This window comes from Podarcis tiliguerta (genome assembly GCF_965153285.1).
Source record: "Podarcis tiliguerta genome assembly, chromosome: 3".
NCBI lineage: Eukaryota > Metazoa > Chordata > Lepidosauria > Squamata > Lacertidae > Podarcis > Podarcis tiliguerta.
Window position 1 is genome coordinate 50,378,015 of NC_139536.1, and position 13,526 is coordinate 50,391,540.

The window sequence follows — 13,526 nt, forward strand, 5'->3', positions numbered from 1 at the left end:
GCATGTTTTGTGACAGGCTAGAACTCAGCACGAGGTCAAGCGCTCTCGATTGCACACAGACCTGCCAAAAGAGATCAGAAGGAGATGTAGAAAAACCTGCCTGACAGCAACATTCCTCTCTGATTGTGATAAGACACTCTTCCCCACGGGGCAAGCGAGAGGCTCGGCTAGCTCCCTGTGAGCACTTACCTGCAGCCCTGGAGGAAGCAGGCCTGTAAACACAGAACAGATGCCCATCACCAGAGACCTAAAGGATTTGCTGTCCCTCCCTGACTCCATGCCTTTTCCTCCTGGGAGTCCAATTCCTCCGCAACTGGCAGCAGGCTGTTGGAAAGGCCCACCTGTCAGAACTAATTGTGCAGCAGACACTGCTGTTATTTGAGGCTGCCGTGGCTTCGGGGATCTGCACGGAACTAAAGGGCATTCAGCAGTGTTTGAAGAAGGAGATAGTGGATCTTTTTTCATTTCTATGATAATGTACAATTGTGGCAAGTTTTCTATCGCGCTGCATAATCTCTATAACCAGTTTTCATTATTAGGCTATACAGCATCCCAGGCCTGTCCTCCTCTATTCACCTAGACTCTCAGGAAATGTTAAAGCTGTTCACAGCAGCATCTCTTACTTCGTTCATGCTTAGCCAGCCTTTGACACATTTGTTTGCTTGGCTCTCTGTCATTTCCCAGCGCTCACCTCAGGCTACAGATTGCCACTGTGTGATTTTGCAAGGGATATGCAATGCAGATTGCCACGACCTATGTGAATCGGACCTACTCGCTGATGGCACCTATATACTGGGAGCAAGGGGGCCATGCTACTTCTTCATAGGGACATAAGAGCCTGCCTAATACTTAGATCATTGGTCTGTCTAGCTCAATGTGGTCTACATTGACTAGCAATGGCTCCTCTGAGTTTCAGGTGGTGAACTTTCTCAGCCATACCTGGAGAAGTCAGAGATTGAACCTGGGATTTTCTGCATGCAAAACCAATGCTCTAATTCTCTCATTTCCCTATTTACCTTTCCTGCCCAACCAGATTGATAGGGATGCCTGTTTATTTCAGTACTCCAGATAGGATCTGTCCACCCATAAGTAACAACATTTTGTATGGTTTTTTTCAAAAAAAAATTAAAGATGCACCGTATTTTTTGCTCTATAGGGCGCACCTGACCATAGGGCGCACCTAGTTTTCAGAGGGGGAAATCAAGGAAAAAAATATGATCCCCCCCCCCAGCTCTGGGAGCAGCAGACAGGCTGCACGCAGCCTGTGCACTTCTCCCAGACCTCCCTGCTATTGCGGGAGGTGGGGGAATTCCCCCATCTCCCACAAAAGCCCACAGGAGGGAGAAGCCCCCAAGAGCGGCGCGCTCTTTAAAGGCTGCGCAGCTCCTGCGGGCTTTTCTACGAGGTATTTAATTAATTTTATAATGAATGATTTTAGAGTGTTGTTTGTACTGTTTTATTGTTGTTAGCCGCCCTGAGCCCGGCTTCGGCTGGGGAGGGCGGGATATAAATAAATTTTATTATTATTATTATTATTATTATTAAAGAGCGTGCGGCTTTCGCATGCTTTTGCAGGAGGTGGGGGAATTCCCCCATCTCCTGCAAAAGCCCACAGGAGCTGCGCACCCTTTAAAGAGCGCACGGCTCCTGCAGGCTTTTCGACCGAGCTTGTGGGGCTGGCGGTGGGGGGAAGCGCCAGCCTCCAAACCAGGTCCGGGAGCAGCGCAAAGGCGTCGCGCGCCTTCCTGCTGCCCCCCAAGCCTATGGGGCCTGCCCTTCATTGACTTGTAGGTCAGGGTACGGTACAGTATCAAATAACGTATCAAAGAAAAAGAGTAAAACCAAAGCAACTGGCATTCATTGGAGAAATATATGAAATAAAGCTGAAGTCTGAGCCAGTTATATGCACTTAAACTATATTGCAGCCATATTCGACTGGGGGGGGGGGGCGGGAATTACCAGTTCTGTATGCTCCCACTTTTACAAGGATTATATTTGGAAAATGTGGGAAGGTAATCACAAGTCCATCTAAGGAACAACTATTGAAAAAATTCTGGAAGCAGAGCAAAATTATTAAATTGTGTTCAAAGAACAATACAAATTACAAGATGAATGTGCAGAAATGGTGGAGTTCAGTGGGTCTGCTGAGTGTGACTAAAGTGGGGTCTCACTCTCTGTGTGAAGCTATATAATAATTTATTTTTTAAAAAAAATTGAACACACTAGCAAAGGTAACAAAAACAGTCACAGAGAATCTAAAACAGTCATTAAATACCTTAAAAGTCTGATTAGGGAGGTATGTCTTCATAATAATGTTGGCACCCAACATACCTGTAAGGAGAGGCCATTCCGCAAATGGGAGGCCACTACAGAAAAGGTTATGTCTCACGTCCCCAGCAAATGTGCCTTCTCTAAATTTTAATTACTTTTCTTTACACCTGCTTATGCTGTGACTGTTATCCTCATGTTGGTTTAAGTACATATGTGTATTTTTAAAAAAATCACTGGGGTTTTTAAAATTGGAAAATCAAGTAATAAGTCATAGCAACATACAATAAATGAATATATTTATATGCTACTTCATAAACGAAATCCCTAAAACACAAGAGGAACCTATTCTTTAGAAAGTTAAAAATAGAGATGCTATTTTTTTTCTCTGTCATCTGTTACCTAGATGTAACACAATTCTTTAATAGACTAAAACCAAGAGACTAAGGGAATAGGTAGTCCACAGGGATATTGAGCAGAGTTTGTTTTGTTTTGCTTTTTACATTTAACATCATGAGAGAGAGAAAATATCAGTGTAAAAGGAAAGAGCCCCACACTCCTCAGAGAAAGAACAGAATAGATGGATCCAATCTAGCACTAAGCCAGGGCACTGTTGGTGAAAGGATTACTGCAAGCACAATGGGAGTGAGACACATTCTACCACCCAGAATATCAGTTTTGACATGAATGCTGGATATTACAATATTAATGCGGTGGCAGTGGTGTCACAATGGGGGGCAGGGGGCAGCGTGCCCTGGGTGCCATGTCGGGGGGGTGACAAGGCACCCTGCGGGGGCTCGCAGCGGCGCAAGCAGCCATCGCACAGCCGCATGTGGAGGATCCTCCGTTCGCGGCTGCAACGGCAAGCGGAGGATACCGGAGCCGGCGGCAAACCGCTATGTATAGCGCATGTGCAGCATCACTACATACGGCGCATGTGTCATACGTAGCGACACCACACATGCACCCAACATAGCAACGCCCGCCCCGGGTGTCATGACGCCTTCATCCGCCCCTGTGTGGTGGTAGGGGTTAAATAGATTTTTAACTAGGATTGTGTGTACATTTGCAAACTGGCATTTTTACGGAGAAGATTTCTTCCAGAATTGGTAGTGGCCATTTCTGAATTTTGGGGAATCCTTCCCCAAGAGAAGACAGTCCTGTTCAAGATCTGCCCATACCTATTAAACCTCTCCTCAAAATTATCCAGGAATCTTTCCCCCTCTTTCTCCAGCAGCGTAATACAGACAGTTGGCAAAAATATTTAACTAAGAACACTTTCAGAGACTTTAAATAGTTGTAGAGCTACATGAGTAATTTAGATGGAGCAAAAAAAGAAGAGGAAGTGCTTTATAGGTTAATTAAACACCAAGCATTAAGACATATCCCACCCATGATTAGCCGTATTATAGATATGGACTTATTACATGACTGTTAAACTTGGTGTTTAGCAGATAACTTTCTTATTAGAAAGAGATTAAAAGCCTATTTGAGAGCCTTCATTTTTAAATGTCACCATTCCAATTTTACTAGAGTTCTTGCTGTGCTTAATGCCAACAGAGTGTATTTAAAGTAATAACAAATAAGCCATCAGATGGAGCAACCATTGTAATGCTTGTTTCACGTAACACAACCCACACAGATCATTCCAGTGCTTTGCTGCTACAACAGCGATGGGGAACCTCAGGCCCAGAGCACATGCAGCCCTCCCTCCAAACCTCTATCTGGAGAAGAAACGCACCCACAACTTTACCTCATCAATATTCCAGCTCATCTGGATCTCCCCCCTCAGCTATAAACACCCAGCTACTCAGACCAACTACTACACCCACCATTGCTTCAAAAACATAAAGGCAGCAAACAGAACTGAGCGCCAGAACCTCACAAATCATACAACTAAGAGGATTGATTCAGCAGCAGCAGCAGCATCCTTTTAAATCAGTCTGCCCAGGTGTTTCAACTTGGCCGCAGCTGGCTTCAGTTCTTCCCCTGCGAGGTCAGCCATGACAAGGTAAGTGCCCAGGCCGGCAGGGCTCTTGGTGGGCAGATGGATTAGCTGCACACCAATTTTCACACATATGTTTCTCTTCCTACTTAATGAAAGGCTGTGTGCCATTTACAATCATTCCACTTCTCTGAGCACGGAGAGATTCCAGGGGTGCTGTGCTTTCCGAGGTGTGGTTTCCTTTGCAAGGAGGCCACAGGGAGCTTATTGTGTTTAGTAATGTTTGAGTTGATATGATTGTGCAGGCTGATTGTAAGTGGAGAAGCAGCCTAGGGGTGGCTAATCTCCTTTGGTCAGAGGACTGCATTCACCATTGGCATCCAGGGGTCCAATGCCACCCCACACCCCTTCTCCAGTCCAACCTCCTCCCCATGGCTACTAGCCACAATGACTATCTGAATATTGGTATCTTGGAATCACAGGTGTGGAGAGTGCTGTTGGACTCATGTCCATCTTGCAGGCTTCACCACAGACTTCTGGGCAGCCACTGGCCAGAATGCTGAACCAAATGGGCCATTGGCCTAATCCAACAGGATGATGATGATGATGATGATGATGATGAATATATTTATATACCACCCTATACTCAGGGGGTCTCAGGGCGGTTCACAGTATAAAATCAAGATATAAAAACACAAAATACATAATAATAAAAAACAACAACCCAATAGCCCCCCCCCCCCAAAGCACATTTTAAAATTGCAAAGGATGTCAATAAGATCAAGCAAAGGCCTGGTTAAAAAGGAATGTTTTTGCCTGGCTCCTAAAGGTGTATAATGAAGGCGCCAAGCAAACTTCCCTGCGGAGAGCATTCCATAGACGGGGAGCCACTGCAGTAAAGGCCCGTTCTCGTGTTGCCACCCTCCAGACCTCTCGAGGAGGAGGTCCATGAAGAAGGGCCTCAGAAGATGATCTCAAGGTCCAGGTAGGTTCATATGTAGAGAGGCAGTCCTTGAGATACCACAGTCCTGATCTGTTTAAGGCTTTATAAGTCAAAACCAGCACTCATCTTATGTTCTGAGAATTTGTAAGGAAAGTAAAGGGAGGCGCCTCACTTGGTGATATTTTGTTCATCCTTGGGCTCAGACAATGAGACATGAAAAGAATTTCATACCTAAAACAGGTTGGCTAGCAGGGGCTACCTTCCACATGTAGTAACTCTTTCTTGATTCATTTGGACTTTGCAGGCAATTTTGCATGTTTGCCCCTGTTCCCTACCTGTGACAAACTGAAGTCTGGACTGTGTTGTTTGATGGGGTGAGGGGCTAGCAGATGAATAGTTCTGCCTTGCATAAGCACCTCGGAGTATCTAGCCTCATGTCCCTCTGTGCTTCTGAACTCTGTTATTTTAACACAGCAATAAGCAGTGGAAAAATGTGACTTTCAAATGTGCCAAACTTCACCTCTGCCTGCCGGAAAAGCTGAACCTTGTGGCTAAATTTAGGCTGGGCCAGTTCATTCAAAGGCAGTGCCCATGAGGGGTTAAAACACTTGCTGTAAGCAAAGGAGGATTTTTCTGGGGGGTGGGGGATGCAATTGGAGGCCCTGGAATAAGGAAGCAATGGGAACAACAGTTCCTGAAGAGGAAATGGGACTTGCTCATTTGTTTGTTTATTGTTTCAGCAGTTTGTCTGATGTGTCTCATGTACTATCTCCATTCCCCAGCCTCCCACCCAGTTAATTATACAAGGGAAGTTCTGCTTCCTGCAGGGACCTCCTGGGTACTCTCCCATTGTTCACAGAGTTGACGCAGAATACTGTGACCGTAAAAAGGGCTGTTCGTTCATGAGGCTGTGAGAAACACTCCAGAGATTTCAAGCTCCGTGAATAGAACAGATGGTCTTATTGGCAAAGGCAAATTTCTAGACTAGTGATGCATCTAATAGGGTTCACCCCAAGAAAATCCCAATAAAAACATAAGGAGTTCAGATATATATCAGGTTGTGTTTTGTGTCTGCTCTCCCCCCTCTTCCTTCTCGAAAACAAACCTTGTACTGTGTTTACTTCTGGGCACCATATTTGAAACAGAATGTTGACAAACTGGAACGGATTCAGGAGTGAGCAAGGGTCTCCAAGATAAATCTGGAGAGAAAATGGAAATACTGACTTAACGAACAGCAATTGTTCATCCTTTCTGCAGAAGATGTTTCATTCTATTCCCAGAGAACCATCCACAGGGTAAGGCAGGCCAGTTGTCGAAGTGTCAGGGAAGCCTCCTAGTGAACAGCTTGTTCTGACAAGGGATGGAAGTGCACTGAGGCCTTTTAAGTTTCTACTTAATCCATCTATTCTAGACTCCCCCCGCCCTCACCTTTTGGAGCACTAGAGTATCTTAAAGGGCCCACTTTCTGGCCTGAAGGTGGGGACTTCTCACAAGTTTCAGTGAAATAATAGACCAAGGCATATAAATGAAAATAGAATAAATAATAATTCATGCAATTCACTTTTGAACATGAGATAGGAACACATAATAGATCCCCCCTCTCTCTCTCTATATATATGAGTGTGTATAGACATACTTAGTGCAGATATTTTTTCCTGCTTCTCCCTCCATCTAATGACACAAATGCATGCTAGTTCATGCTGCTGATTTCCACTCTCTCTTAGCTTCCTCTCACCCTGCTTCAGAAAGGCTTTCTGCTTTAAAGACAACAACAGTCAGTTGCTTGACATATTCATCCAGTTTAATATTCATTTGGCACTTTAAAAAGGAGGAGAAGCCAATCTGCATGAGGTTGTTTTGTTTTTTGTAACTTGGAACGCAGCCTTAGATGGGCAAGTGAGTGACATCATGATTGTCACATGGGACAACAATTAGCAGAGTCATCTTCTGCTGGAAACAGGAAGAAGTGGTTGCTTCTAAGTTCAATTGTCTGGGTAAGGACATGTGTCTGGCCCAAAAAGGATGAATATAGCTCTACAGCAGGCTCACCATTTCAATCATCCTTGGCTAAATACACACTGTATTTTTCCTGTTCTTTTAAGGTAAGGAGGAAAGTGAAAAGTTATTAAAAGAGAACACTTTTCAAGAGTCTGAACATGCATGTAGATCATTGTGTGAAGATTCTCATTTGGAATAATATATACCCTCGTGCTGTCCATGGCACTCTGTTAGATTAGAGTGGATTAATACTAACCACCTTTGTACGTCATCCCCATAATCTTGCCAGGAAACAGGTAGCGATGGCCACTGGCATGGCTGGCTTTAAAAGAGGACTATGCAAACTATGCATTTTGGGGGAATTGCAGAGAACCACCACCTGAGAAAACCACCATCATGAGCATGGTATCTCCCCTGCTAGGATTAGACAGATTCATGGAAAATAAGGCTATGGTGTACCCATGCTGATGGAGGCAATATACCGCTGAATACCAGCAGCTGGGGAGAGTGATGATGACACAGGTCATGTTTGTGGGCTTCACATTGTCATTGGGTTGACCACTGAGAACAGCATGTTGGATTAGATGAGCCTCTGGAGGGTGGTTCTTGTGGTTGTTAACTGAGCAGCCCCTTCCTAAATAGGGTCTGCAGGGGTGGGGGAAAGTTTCATGATCTTCATCCCACCTTCAGCTCCTGCTTATATTTCCTTCTTAGAATCTGGTGCTCATGATCTCCCTACAAGAGCCTTGTGACCAGTAGTTTAGGAATCTGACACTTTAATAGGAACATATCTGAAGATTTCAGGGTCTGAGCCGGGTTGAGAATTTGCTTGTTTACTTTGTATAGAGGTGGGATCTTGAGTTTACACAGCTGCATCCTTCTTCCTCACTCCATAGGCTCCAAATATTTCTCAGGAATCTGATTCCTGGGCCACATTTGGGGCACACACAGCCCCCCAACACAGAACAGACGAGCAGTTCAAACACAGCATGCTGTTGCATCTCAGTTCTCATGCAAAATCAACATCTACGACTGCTTTAGATTCCATTCAGGCCCTGTAGCAAATGACAATTAGGGGGTCTTGGAACTACCACTATTTCCTCCTATCCCAATTCCAAAACCGATCTCTCCTTCTGAATGTATTTCTGCATTTCTGTAATATCAGTGTTCTGTCAGTATCCCTTTCAGTAGCAAACGTCGGTAATTTGTTACTTTTAATCAGTCCCTTTTGCTATTTCCTAGCAAACACATTCAGCAGATGAGCATCTGTCAAGGCTCACCGTGACGCAGGAGCCAAAATAAATGAAAGAGATGCAGTGTCTGTGTGGGGAAACAGCTCCCCTGCCCCTGGCCTCAAAGAAAGGGAAAGAAAGCAGGAAAAATCTGCAAAGGAAGGAAATCCAAAGAGCACTCCCAGCTGGACTGTGAAAAGTGTGCAGGAAAGCACACAGCCCACTTTGCCTACCAGCTTCAGACTTGAAATAGCAACTTTGTAAAGGGTGGGACTAACTGAAAGAAAAGCGAATGGAGAGTTTGTCCCACAAAAAGGCTGTTGCATTTATTCAAGTGAGGATGATGGGGATTTTTGACAGGGGATTTGATTCTGCATTTGGACAGATGAACTTTGGTCCTTCCTAAATTTCTTCATGTTGTGTTGACAGACTTGCCCATCCCTTCTCGCCCCCTTCACACATGTTTCAATGCCGAAACCAGCTATTGTTAATTTCCTGTCACAAAGTATAACCTATTCATAAATCCCTTTGATATTACCAATGTCATAATCATAATTGATTGCATGCAATGTTAGGGGAGGGGTAGTACCTCTGGTGGGGGGCATGCTGTACTCCTTCTGGGGTAGTTTGCCCACCTTTGGTCCCCACCCTGCACTACTGAGCTCTCACCTGTGACTCCTTGAAGTTGTAAGCATGGGACAGCGGCCAGACCCCGGGAAATGGCCTTGACTGGCTAACTAAACCAGGTGAAGGGTACCCAATGGGTCTCAAACCTTCAGTGAGTTAGGGACTTGTCCTACATGTGAAGATTCTATGCTTAGAAAGGAGCTCCCCACATTGTACAGTACAGTCAATACACTCCTGTGTATCTTCCATGAAGAGAGACTTTTTAATAAAAAAAAAATCATTCTTTTCTATCAGTAGCCTTTTAAAATGAAAAATCAGATTAAAAAGTCATAAATTATCAAAATCAGAAGAAGAAAATAAGAAAAACCTTCTGAATCGAGAAAAGGCTCATCTAGTCTAGCATCCTGTTCTCACAGTGACCGACTATGGGAAGCCTATGGGAAGCCTGCAAGATAGACATGAGTGTATCAGCATTTCCCCCTCCTGCAGTTCCCAGGAATATTCAGAGGTATACTGCCTCCAACATGGTGAGTAGAGCATAGCTATTTGCCATTGTTAGGGACGAGGGTGGCACTGTGGTCTAAACCACTGAGCCTCTTGGGCTTGCTGATCGGAAGGTCGGCAGTTTGAATCCCCATGACAGGGTGAGCTCCCATTGCTCTGTCCCAGCTCCTGCCAACCTAGCAGTTCGAAAGCACACCACTGCAAGTAGATAAATAGGTATCGCTGTGGCAGGAAGGTAAACAGCATTTTCATGTGCTCTGGCTTCTGTCAAGGTGTTCTGTTGTGGCAGAAGTGGTTTAGTCATACTGGCCACATGACCTGAAAAGCTGTCTGTGGACAAACGCCAGCTCCTTCACCCTGAAAGCAAGATGAGTGCTGCAACCCCATCGTCGCCTTTGAGTGGACTTAATTGTCCAGGGGTCCTTTACCTTATTTTCCGTTGTTAGCCACATCCTCCATGAATCTGTCTAATCCTCTTTTTAAAGTATTACAAGCTGGTGGCCATCACTGCTTCTTGTATGAGCAAATTTCATTATTCAACTATGCACTGTGCGAAGAAGCCCTAGGGCAGTTTTATTTTCAATCCCTTTCCTAATGACCCTGAGCGTGGGACTCACCTTGTGCTGCATTGCACAAGCTTTCAAGTCCTAACAACTTTGTTTTCCCTTTTCCCCACCCAGCATTTTTGTCAACACAAATCCTCAGAAAGGAATTTAACAACGCCAAGAATCGTTGCTTTGGGAAACAGAACGTGTACTCTTAACCTGGCCCAACCCAACATGTGTGTGTTCAAATGGGTAGACCAGTCCTGATTTTTTACAGATGTTTTCATCCAAACCGTACATAGAAGGATAATGAAAGGAAACAGGGAGTAAACAGAGTCGTGATAAATGATAGAACCACAATTAAGTCAGTCCTGTATGCAAATGCTTAACCATGGAAACAACATAGAATATCTAGTTGTCACGGCATGTCAGGAGCTCAGGTCCAAAGACTCACATGTACTAAAGAAGGCAAACAGGTAGCAGGCAGGTGGTACTCCAGCAGGAAAGAAGGCTGGAGACAGATGGACCAGAGAGGGAAGCAGTCGAGTCATCTGAAGGGTAACTTGCTGAGAGAGGGTGTGGAGTAGCTCTTCGAGCAGGTGTAGGAAACCTTCTAGGGCTCTCTATCTGGTCCATGTGATTTTCCTCAAGCCACTCCCCTCTCCCCTGGCCACACACCTCACTGGCCCTGCATCCCACCCTCCTCAAGCCATTTGGCCTGGCTAGAACTCTGATAGTACTTTTAGCTTACCTAGGTGGGGGACAAATTAAAACATTTTTTCTCCTTTGAGTTCCCTTCAAGGTCGAAATCCAAGATACTACAGTGTTCCAGAATCAATCTATTTGAGCCAAAATTAGCAGTGCCTTTTAATCTCAAAAATGACTTTAAAAGTGAATATAGTCACATTAATTCATTCAGATTATTAAAGCCAAATGTAAAGGTTAAATTGGCTCCCCTCCACTTCATTAAGATGATTTGTGTTGGAGTGCTCTGTACTAAACTTTGTATTTTAACAAATTCTAGCAAATCACAAAAAATTGCAGTGTTTGTGTGGGCAGAGACGATTGGAGAGTAAAGGGGCTTGCGACATCTATCAAGGCAAAGAATATCACACAGCTTCTTAAATCCCCCTTTGTACTTTTCTGCACCAGATTCTTTGAACCCACCTAATGATTCTCAAGGCCAATCCCCTTTTAAAGTGCTGGAGTCTCCCCATCCCCTCTTCAAGAAGTTGTGCTTCCCATCCCCATCAGCTGCTTCCAGTCCTAGTTCCTCCTTATGCCTGAAATCCTTCTCTCTGCTCCTTTCAGTCATCTCTATAACATGTAGATCTGCCATATTATGTGGACTGGATTATGTTGGCACTTTTCTCATGCAAGTGGTCCCAATGGAAGACCATTTCTCTCATTCTTCAAAGCTTTAATGACATTGAAGGGCTCAGTGGCTGAAGATGGCACGTCCCTTACGCTCTGTCCTCCATGATCTGGCATCCCCAAGGACAGGCATCCCCAAACTCCACCCTCCAGATGTTTTGGGACTACAATTCCCATCATCCCTGACCACTGGTCCTGTTAGCTAGGCATGATGGGAGTTGTAGTCCCAAAACATCTGGAGGGGTGAGTTTGGGGATGCCTGCCCTAGGTGGACACAGTTACTATGACCTGAACAGGTGTCCTATCTAATAGCACTGGTGTTAAGAACACTGCATTACCCCCCTAACCTAGGAGGTATGGAGTGCTGGAAGTGCAGCAGCAGGAATCATTCAGTGTGCAACTTAAAGGCTAATTCCATTAGTGTTGAAGTCATCTAAAGAGGAGGATGGGTGGAGTTGTTGCTTAGCAACCAGGAAGTGTGGCATGACCTTCACTGAGGTAGCATGTCTTCTGAATGGCTGTGTAGTTCTGAGGGAATATACTTTTGTATGGTTGGTCAAATGTCCTCGTGCTATGTACAAGGCCTGATCTATGATCTATGAAAGAGAAAGCCTCTCAGTTCTTCTAAAATTATCCACTGTTTTCATTCAGTTTGCCTGTTAAGTGTTATCAAGACCTCTTTGGGCTCCATTTGTGTTATTTAAGTGACCTTGCTAACACTGAGTAGTTCCTCCTTGCCTTGATGAGAATAGTCACTCTTAAGGATAGGCACGGTCTATCAGTTTCTCCCTATCGTTCTCTATAGAGCACTCTCACCCTATTAGGACACACAGAAACTGGTGCAGCAGCTGGATCAAAACACTAGATATCTTTGTGCAACCACCCATGGCTGACTCCTGCCCTTTTCCTGTGCCTCAATCACCTTCTAGTCCATCTATCCCAAGGTGCTTCCACCACAACCAAGAAAACAGCAAAAGTGTGCAAAAGTATTTCAGAGACCAGCGCAAAGAAGCTGGGCAGTGAGATGTGCCGCTTGGGTTTCAGCCAAAGGTTGAGTTGAATGGAGAAAACTAATCCCTGCCACTGTGTTTGGCGGTATTTATAGAAGAGGTTCCTTTGTGTATTATTATCCATAGGGTGGAACAACAATATATACACAGATTAGAACTGCTCCAGCACATGCTCACAAGCTTGACAAATCCCAAGCCGTGTTCTCACATGGCCAAAAATGTCTGCATTGGATTACGATCAAAGGAGTTCCAAACCAACTGAGAAGGTCAAAAGGAGGGGGGGAATAGTTTCCACTTTCCAGCGTGGTTTGTATTCAGGTTTCATTCATGAATGTCCCAAATATGCTTGGCCTCTCTGTACCCGCCGGAGCATTTTGTTTGGGAGAACAGAGTGGCCCTCTCAGCTTCACGCTAACTCGGTTTGAATTGTGTTTTTCATCCTAGCCATTGAAAATGAAATTCAGTTTTCGGAGTGCGAAAACAAGACAGAGAGAGAACACAGGGGAGGGATCAGGAATTAAGAAAAACCCTTGGAGTTATTTCAATTAATCTGGGTACTGAAGACCCCTAGGGAACTGCTCCTCTTAGAACTACTGAACTAGAACAGAGCATCTCAGGGGCTCAATTGCACATTAAAATAGCAGCCACACAGCAAAAGCCTTTTTCCTTCCCGGCTCATTCATCCTCACAAATGCACTGCAGCTGCGGGTGCCTTTTAGCTGCGAACAGGAGTTTAACCTGACAAATTTGATAAAAATGTGCGTTTGTGCCTTGGCAGAGGGAACACACACATAGGCCATTCCAGCCTCAAACACGCAATAATTCATGGAGCAGAAACACATCTCCAGGCCTGGCAGTGGTATTCCAAACTGGAGGGATGTCAAAGTTATGTATTCTTTATGCACGGAGGGGGTTGTATTATTATTATTATTCTTTTACATCTGGGCCAAATGTTTAAAAAGTAAATTCTTTAAAAAGAAAAGAAGGAAGGAAGGAAGGAAGGAAGGAAGGAAGGAAGGAAGGAAGGAAGGAAGGAAAGAAAGAAATATACTCAGCACTACAATAAAACCCAAGAGGGTG

General features: G+C 44.6%; 1 long non-coding RNA gene across 1 annotated transcript in view; it reads right to left on the reverse strand.

Annotated features, from left to right (window-relative positions):
- Window positions 1–305: 305 nt before the first annotated feature.
- Window positions 306–13,526, reverse strand: part of LOC310674718 — a 30,373-nt gene continuing 17,152 nt past the window's right edge. Inside the window, exons 2-3 of the long non-coding RNA XR_014509733.1 lie at window positions 6,262–6,355; window positions 306–324 (exon numbers count right to left, since the gene is read on the reverse strand). This is a non-coding gene — a long non-coding RNA (uncharacterized lncRNA). The remainder of the gene's footprint in view (window positions 325–6,261; window positions 6,356–13,526) is intronic.